This window comes from Alosa alosa, chromosome 9 (genome assembly GCF_017589495.1).
Source record: "Alosa alosa isolate M-15738 ecotype Scorff River chromosome 9, AALO_Geno_1.1, whole genome shotgun sequence".
In the NCBI taxonomy this organism is placed as follows: domain Eukaryota; kingdom Metazoa; phylum Chordata; class Actinopteri; order Clupeiformes; family Clupeidae; genus Alosa; species Alosa alosa.
Window position 1 is genome coordinate 17,263,394 of NC_063197.1, and position 8,614 is coordinate 17,272,007.

General features: G+C 43.2%; 1 long non-coding RNA gene across 1 annotated transcript; it reads right to left on the reverse strand.

Annotated features, from left to right (window-relative positions):
- Positions 1-562: 562 nt before the first annotated feature.
- LOC125300576 lies at positions 563-8,578 on the reverse strand. Its single transcript, XR_007194585.1, has 3 exons — positions 8,403-8,578; positions 5,255-5,337; positions 563-864 (listed from the first exon to the last, which is right to left on the reverse strand). It is a non-coding gene; the product is annotated as an uncharacterized LOC125300576 (long non-coding RNA).
- Positions 8,579-8,614: the final 36 nt, after the last annotated feature.

The following is an 8,614-nucleotide window of genomic DNA, read 5'->3' on the forward strand; positions in this document are numbered from 1 at the left end:
GATTGTCATCAGAAATTGATTTTCTCTCTGAAAGACAAATTGAATCGCATATGAAATACAACAGGATGAACAAGAAAGCGTCTGTCTCTTTTGCCTTTTTTCATTTGCAATGTTCTTTCCCACTAACCCCCCTCCCTTTCCTTCTCCCTCTGTACCTCCCTCCTTTCGTCTCACCCCCCCCCCTTCTCTATTTCTCTCCCTCTCCTTTTTTGTCCACCCCCTCCTCCCTCACTCCCCCTCTCCCGTGTCTCTCCCATCTGAGTGATCTGGAGTGTTCAAACTTAAATTAAGATCTGTGGCAAGATAAACAGTTAAAAACCGGTTGCCATGGTTACCCCTCACACAGTGTTGTGATTGCATTATAATCCGACAGTAATCAAATCTAAATGAAGCAGGGGATGATAAGGGTGCTATTTCCAGGGGTTTGTGTGTTAGGTTGGGTGTGTGTTTGTGTATGTGTGTGTAAAACTCCTGTCAGTATAACTGTGTGTGTGTGTGTGTGTGTGTGTGTGTGTGTGTGTGTTCGTGTGTAAAACCCCTGTCAGTATATCTCTGTGTGTGTTTCTCCTTTCACTCTGTGCTGCTGATTTTTTCTTTATTACCTTCCAATCTGTTTGGCAGCATGGCAGCCTCTTTCATTACTCTGTGCCCATTGTTTTGGACAAACACAGTTGTAATGAGGTCCGAGATGGAGAGATTAGGTCGCTGGTGTGACACGGGCCTACTGAGGGGATTTGAGCTGAAATCTCCACGAGGCCTCGCGTCCCCCCCTCTTTTGGGGCTCAGGTTCTTTCTGCTGGCAAAGCCAATTAACTTCTGTCAACTGAATGACAACATAGGCCCATCCAATCTAACTGCTTGGCCCTGGGAATACACAAAAATACAAATAAAATGAAAATGATTCCGAAGCAAGCACCCAGGCCACTGAAGAGTTCTTTCCCCACCTTTGATTTACTTGTCAGCAGGTTTAAACATTAACTATTTGTCTCCAGAGGGAAACACGTTGTTGTTCTCCCTCACATCCTGATGTAATAAACAGCTCATCAATCTCCTTATCACTTTTCTCCAATCATCAGCCCATCACCGTAAACTTGAGAGTGTTTTAATTCAATTAGGTCTGACCGGTGGCCTGTCCGCCGCTGCCCTCTGTGTTTGATTGGAGATTGATCCGCTTGTCGTTTTTTTCTGTCCACGAACCAAGGTTACAAGCAGTGAACACAACCAGTGCTGCAGTCTCACACACATACACACACCCACACACACACACACACACACACATCAGGAGCTGTGTTGTAACCTGACCTGAGCGCGTTATTGCTGCACCATTTCCTCTGGCGTACACCTGGCCTTGCAGCTCATCTCTGCATCTCTCCTCTCGTGTCTCAAGAGGATGCAGAACAGGACAGAACAGGCCTGCCGCAGTGTCCTTCTCCTCTCATCACCTTCCCTCACCTCACTCACTATTCTTAGTTAGATTCTTTCACCCAATAGACAGTATATGCAATAACTGTTGTTGTTAGCATGTGCACATTATTATGGGAGAGTGAGGGAGAGACCTCAGAGAACAAGACAGCAAATAACAGTCAAAGTAACAATGACACACAGTAGTGGTAGAGCTGGCAAGTAACACACACATACGTGTGTGTGTGTGTGTGTGTGTGTGGTGTACTAGTTCATCTGTCACAGCAGTAGCAGGAGTAAGAACAACCTCAGCCCAGGTAAAGCGTGTGTGTGTGTGTGTGTGTGTGGTGTACTAGTTCATCTGTCACAGCAGTAGCAGGAGTAAGAACAACCTCAGCCCAGGTAAAGCGTGTGTGTGTGTGTGTGTGTTGTAGCAGTAGCGGTAGTTGAAGCACTAACAACCATGACAATAATAGCAGCACAGCGCTACGGATCGCCAGAAGAAACACTACAACATGGGACATGACAGAAGCGATGGCAGAGGAACAAGGAGCAAAGGATTAACTCTCCCCCGCAGCACGGTCCCTCGGCCTGAAGAATGCTTTTCTCATCCGACATGTCTGCAGGTTGTCACCGAGTAGAAGACAGCCGAAGTAAGAGGCCGAATGAAAACGGCAAAGATGAGGACTGACAGGGAGAAAGGTATGCCACAGAGCGCGCCCTCAGGGCTGTCCCAGGTCCCCCAGACAAACAAGGGAGGCATCTGTGAGGGCCGCCCAATGTCAGTCATCCTGCCAAAATTACCCCCTCAGCACCGGCCCATTGATCCCCAGAAACCTGCAGGAACTGAGGAAGCCACCCCCCCCCCTTGAGTGCACACACACTCACACGCACCAGGACAATGCCTTCCATTCATGCTCAGCCCATTTGATTGGTATTAAGGAGCTGAAGAAATCATATTTTGTCATCTTTTTCTCCATTTGAAGCCGCAGTGACAGGAAGAATGGTAATTGAGTCGGGAGAAAAGAGGCGGCCCAACGACGCCTGGCGCTGTCATGGACCCTGGGAATCCTGGGATTGCATGGGAACTGTTTAAGGCCCAGGATGTTGCATAGTTCCCTCATCCGTTTTGTACAATTTGCTAATGATGATGTACAGGGAAAAAGTATCTGGCACGTACAAATAAAGGCCTTGTGCCATCCAAGTGCATTTCCTCCTCCAAACATTTTCATTATCTAATGCCCTGTAAATTCTCACTGAGAATAATTACATACTTCCACCTACATGTTCAGTATGTGCTCAGAGAGAGTGAGAGAGATAGAGAGAGAGAGAGAGAAAAAACCTACCCAGCTCTCAGATTCAATTTACACCGAAGGCCGCACAGTGTCGTGGCGTGCCGAGACAAGTGACATTGTAAATAAAAAAGGATAAAAGCAGTCCTTCAGTGAAGTGGGTCCACAGCCAAGTGAAATATGCTCCCAATTACAGCAATGGGTGCGCGGGGCTAATAAAGCGAGTGTCCCTACAAGAGGCGGCATCCTAATGGAGCCCGGGCTAATTTGCTTTGACTGATGAATTTTCATCTCCCGTCGCGCTGGCTTGAATAATTATGAAATTTATCACAAGACATAGCGACTCATTAAGGATTAGCGAGCTTTCATTAGAGTGATGCCGAGGAAGGCGACGGCATGGACTGATCAGCATAATTACAGGCGCCATAGACGAGAGCTGGGGTAGATGCTCCCTCAGTGTGTGTGTGTGAGAGAGTAAGTCTCTCTCTCTCTGTGTCTGTGTATGTGTGTGTGTGTGTGTTTAAAAGTGGGTGTCCTGTCCTCTTGAGCCGGTGCTCTCGTAATGAAAGTGACATTGGTGGCTTTTGTTGTTCACTTCTGTTACAGAGGGCCTGCAACTGGAGAAGCAGGCTCAGGTGACTACTGATCAGTTTTCTAAGTATGGAAATACTCCATGTATTATGGCTTAATTTGCATTCCATTTAGACACTTGGCCCCAGGAGAGAGCTGTGGGATACACCTATAAATTACATCATACCACTCATGAGCCTTTGTATAACTGCTCTTGTCGCTAATACCATTTATGCCTTCCGTATACGCCACAGTTGAACGTCTCATGTAGCCTTGACACAAACATCCATAACTCTGATGCACTGATGCACTCTGATGCACTGCAGTTATATGCTGTTTGACATACTCTTGTACTTGGGTCATGGATATTAGACAAATAGACTACGAGGTGTCATTAATTATCAGTCACTTATTAATGCTGCAGTTTAAAGTAGTTGGTGTATTGCAAATTAACCCTTTTTAAATTAGCCACACACTGTATCACATCACTGAGTACCCTTGGAAATGATCCAAATGACTTGTAAGCAATGTAAGCACAATTAAAATAGCTCATTAAATATATCTGAATATTATTCAGATATATTTCACGAGGCATTTTAATGAATATATCAGTCTTCTGGCATGAGCAAATTTGCCTTGTTAAACATGTTGGTGTGGTGCATGCCAGAGCATTAAGCCTCATATAGATGTGACATTTAACACAAAGAGCCTTCAAGGCAAGGTGAATGTCTGAGCCATGTTTTTTGTGTTCGTAATCACGCTGCTTGCTGACTTCTATATTCATCAAAGTTCCCTGCTCGTTTTCTGAGCATGCTCTGTGGTTTTCCATCTCGCCTTTTCATCCCACTCATTTTTATCCATTTTTCCTGCTGCTGCTGGCAAATCAGTGTCTCTCTGACAAAGGAAATTATCGCGTGATCAGTTCCACCGGCAGCACTCACAAACATAATCACGCTCGCCTGCCGAGTCAGGTGCCAACTTTAATTAAGAGCATTTGGGGTGGGATTCCGTGCCCTACCAATGGGAGGAAGAATATGAAGGCGCCTGCTTCGCACTGTGACAAAAGACTACAACATCAATTACGGCGGAGAGTGTTTTTCCAAGAGAAAAAGGGCCTCTTTGCTTTGTTTACTCGATATCTTCTCCGGCTTTTTAATCTGGAAATGAAGGATCAATGGGCTCCTTGCCGTCAGTTTCCTCACTACATGGCTTGATAATTGTACTAGGCCAATTTACCAGATTAGTCAACTGTGCTGAGAATAGCCAATTATCCGATACCATGCCCGAGCATGGCGCTACCATCCCTTACAAAAAATGTAATCACAACGGAAAGAAGGTATCAGACAACAGATCATTACAGGGACCTGCAGCTGAGCAGCCCTATCATCCATCTCCCATTTTCTACTCAACACAGATACTTAATGATCACAGAAAAGAGGTGAAGTTCTGATGGAGTGAGAATGAACAGAGCACTTTGGTTTTGTTCTTTTTGTTTTTTCCCCCTTCCCCTCCACGACATCTCTGAGAGATGTCTCGACAAGGTTTTTTTTTTGTTGTGCCTGTTGTTTTGCCCCTCATTTTCAGTCAATACGGCTATTTATTAAGAATATATTGATTTATTTTTAATTAAACTCACTTATTTGCCCTCTTCTGACAACAGATCACTCAAGGAGATCAATATGAGCATATTAAGGGGACGAGGCGAGGCTATGGGTGAGTGCGGTGAGGAGTGTGGAGAACTCAATCCATCTTGAGATCTGCCATTCAGTGCTTCTTGGAGTTACACACCCCATTAAGTTTTTGCGTCACTTGGGGAAGGTAGGCAGAAGGCCAGAGCGGCTCGCAAGTGGTAAATTGCCAAGCCAAGCAATCGAACTTCAATTATCATTTGAAATGTCCCAACATTGAGCTTGATCACTGGGAGTTAAGGGTGGATTTAGGCCTCTACTGTATATTGTATGCAGATGCCAACACGTTTTTTCCAGGCTTACCTCTGCAAATTCAGGAATTTAAGTACCTGGCAGGCATATCCAGTAGCAATCAACCATTTCTGGGTTTGACTTCCTCAGTGGTTCTAGAGAGAGAAAGAAAGAAGGAAAGAAAGGGAGTGTCATATCTATCATACCCTTTAAACAGCCATATTTTACACCAAACATCTGCTGAACATACATTGCTATGTAAAGCCCTTCCAGTACGGCTTTAAATAATTGCTTATTACATTATTTACAACAAGTTAATTGCCATTGCATTGGAGGTGATTTTTAATTCACCCTTGATTGGACTGGCCAACCGTAAATCAGTGATCACAATTGTTCATACCAACATTTATTTACATTGACTATCACAAATGATAAGATACAGGACTTATTACACTAAGATTATGACACTATTGCCACATGACTTATTGCAGGTTGTGTAAATACAAAAAGAGTCTATTCTCGCATTGAGTGCAGGCATTTGTAAATTTATCCAAGCAATTAAAAAATTATATGCTCAAACTGAAAGGTAAAGAGTACTTACATAATGCATCATGCTAGGAACTGACTCAACTTATTCATAAGAACACAATCCATTGTGTGAATCACATAGTATTTAACCGCCTATATTTCCCTCACTGAAGATATCCAAAAGTAATACTTTTTTTTTGTCTGGGATGTGATGGAACGGTAAGTAATAGAGGCTGGTCTCACCCAGCACAGTTGGATGCAAGGGCTTGTCTTGCAGCACAATAATGTGATAATAGAATTGTCAAGAGTGACTATCTGAAGTGAAACATCACACTGAATATGAGTCTTTTAGCAGCTCTCCCTTCTTGACCCCCTGGGGCCATAAACTTCATTATGAGGTGGAGTCACTTTTTTTTCTCTCCTTCTTAAAAGACGGGACCTGTCGGGGGTATCAATGCAGCACACTGTGTGTGTTTGTGCCTTTCCCCCACTCTCCTATGCCTAAAGATTTTAATAGCGTTGCTCCACATTGTTGCACACTTTTATCTGCACTGTTTGTAATCATAATGTGAGGACATCGGAGGATCACAGAGCTTGTGTGTGTGTGTCTGTGTGTGTGTGTATGCTCGCAGTGCTAGGGAGGTGCACAATTTCCATGGGGATCCCCCAGGCAGCCTCTTTTCATTGTAAGGGAACTATCATATTGCAAAAAAAGAAAGAAGGAGAAAGAGAAGTAAGTCATTTGCCCATTTCTGAAGAGCTCATTAAAACAGGCAAAGAACAAACAAAGCTTCTCCTCAGAGACGCCCACCATTCAAAGTCGTCCCATAATTTCCCTCCAGTTTTAATAGTTGAGATAAATTAATTATTCCTCCGTGGAAAACACAGTCTTTTCCATCATCTTTTTTCATTCTGAGGAGAGCAGGATGGATTGATGAGTAGGCCAGGAGAATGGAAGCCATCCCTAGGTGGAATAGTGTTGCCTTTGCTATGGGGATAGAAGATTGCACAGTGCAATCATCCAAGAGTAGGGGACAATTAAACCATTAGTATCTGCTTTTGGAGGCCTTTCTAAATGTTATATGTCTCTCTATTGAATCAAGGGGCCGCACATAATTGCGCTGTTTTGTCATGTAAAGGCTCTTTGCCCTGTCCCACTTTGTTCAATGTCACAAAGCCACTGGCACTTTCAAGTAACTCTTCTACTCTGGCCAATCTATTGGATCATATAGGCCAATTTCTGTTTCCAAAGACAAAGCCTGGTATTAATGAACCAGGAATGTGCACACCACTGTAAACATTCTATTCTATCCATCAGAAGGTGAAGCATGTTTGAGATTTGTATATTATCTCCTAAAGCTAGCGCTAGCATACAACATCATTCTTTTAACCATGGCTATTTAAGCTGTTCCACATAAGAACAACCAACCAGTTCCGAGCCAGGTTTCCTCCTACAACCAGAGCCTTGGTCTCTTACAAATATCTTCAGAGCTCCACACTCTGTCTTCTCTGAGGATGATCGACATCACTCAGACATTAATCATTCCTGTGTGATGTGCAAAAGTGGATGTCTGCTCAATCTGATGAAGACATGAGTGAAGAATGGCTGAAGAGTATTGTCTACACCAATCACCTTTCTCTGTTAATGACAACAGTGACTGATTATGCTTGTTGACAGTGAAAGAATGTCCCATGGTCGCAACAAGATTTTCACAATTGTGTACCATAGAAGGAAAAGAGAGTGTGTTGACTCCTCCTGTCTTCATATCCAGAAAACTACTCTGTTTCTTTTTCTCTTCATTATTTTTTTCCTGCAAATTGAGAACGTTAACTCTAACATCTAGACACTCTTGAACAATGGAATTCATATCTGTCTCACTAAACAGCGGTAATAGATAATACCTGTAGACAACACACAGTTATTGCAGTTAACTGTAGGCATTGTTATAGGGTATCATAGGGTAATAACATACAGGCCAGTTCTGTCATTTGAACCTTCTGGTTTTTCACTGTCGAAGGGTTTGACTTCACTTTCACTTATTTCAGGGATTGAACTGTGGTTCCACTGTGGTAGCAAGACTGTATAGTCTACTGTTAGGCTATGTGACAACTGGCATGTGCTTGTCCAATCAAGTTAACCAGTACACATCTAAAAAAATAACTACTCTCTTTGTGACTGTTAATCATAATTGGTCATGAATTGTTTTTTTGGAGTTGATGGCCATTGAAAGCTTCGAGTCGAAAATGCAATTATTATAGTGCTCAGAGGATGGCGCCACTATGCAAGAGCTTCGAAAAACAGCAAGTCGCGGTAAGGCAGTCAGACAACATAACACGTGTGGATCTTTTTCTCAGCGAACGATTGTCAGGCTATGTCCACTTCCATGTACATGTAAATGTAGAATAAAACATATTAGAAAGAAGAATGCATCTGGAACAAAACTAAAAAAAATCTCAGAGGGATGCGTGCGCTATTAAAGACATATCCAGTAGGCTACTAAAAATAACACGTATTTGCCATTCTCATGTTGTGCGCTGTGTACTACGACATAGGCTACGTGTTGAAACAACATTGCCAATGGGTAGACAAATACGAAATTAGACCACGAATACAACTGTAGCTCTGTAGGGTCATGTGGATGATTGAATGTAGCAATGTATTTTACGCTGCAATAGTGAATTGGTTACTTACATTGAGTAAAATTCATGATGCAGACTATTTACACTGGCTATAGAAGGGCGTGCCGTTGTGACTTCTTAGGGCTCCAGGGACAGTGTTTTAACTGCGAGAAGCCTGCACACTCAACTGCATTTTTCCTTCTTTACTCCGAAGTGTCCAAGCCTATTTCGCATTCTTGTGATTGGCTAGATTTGTTATTCCGCTTGAATGGAGCGCGTCGGTAT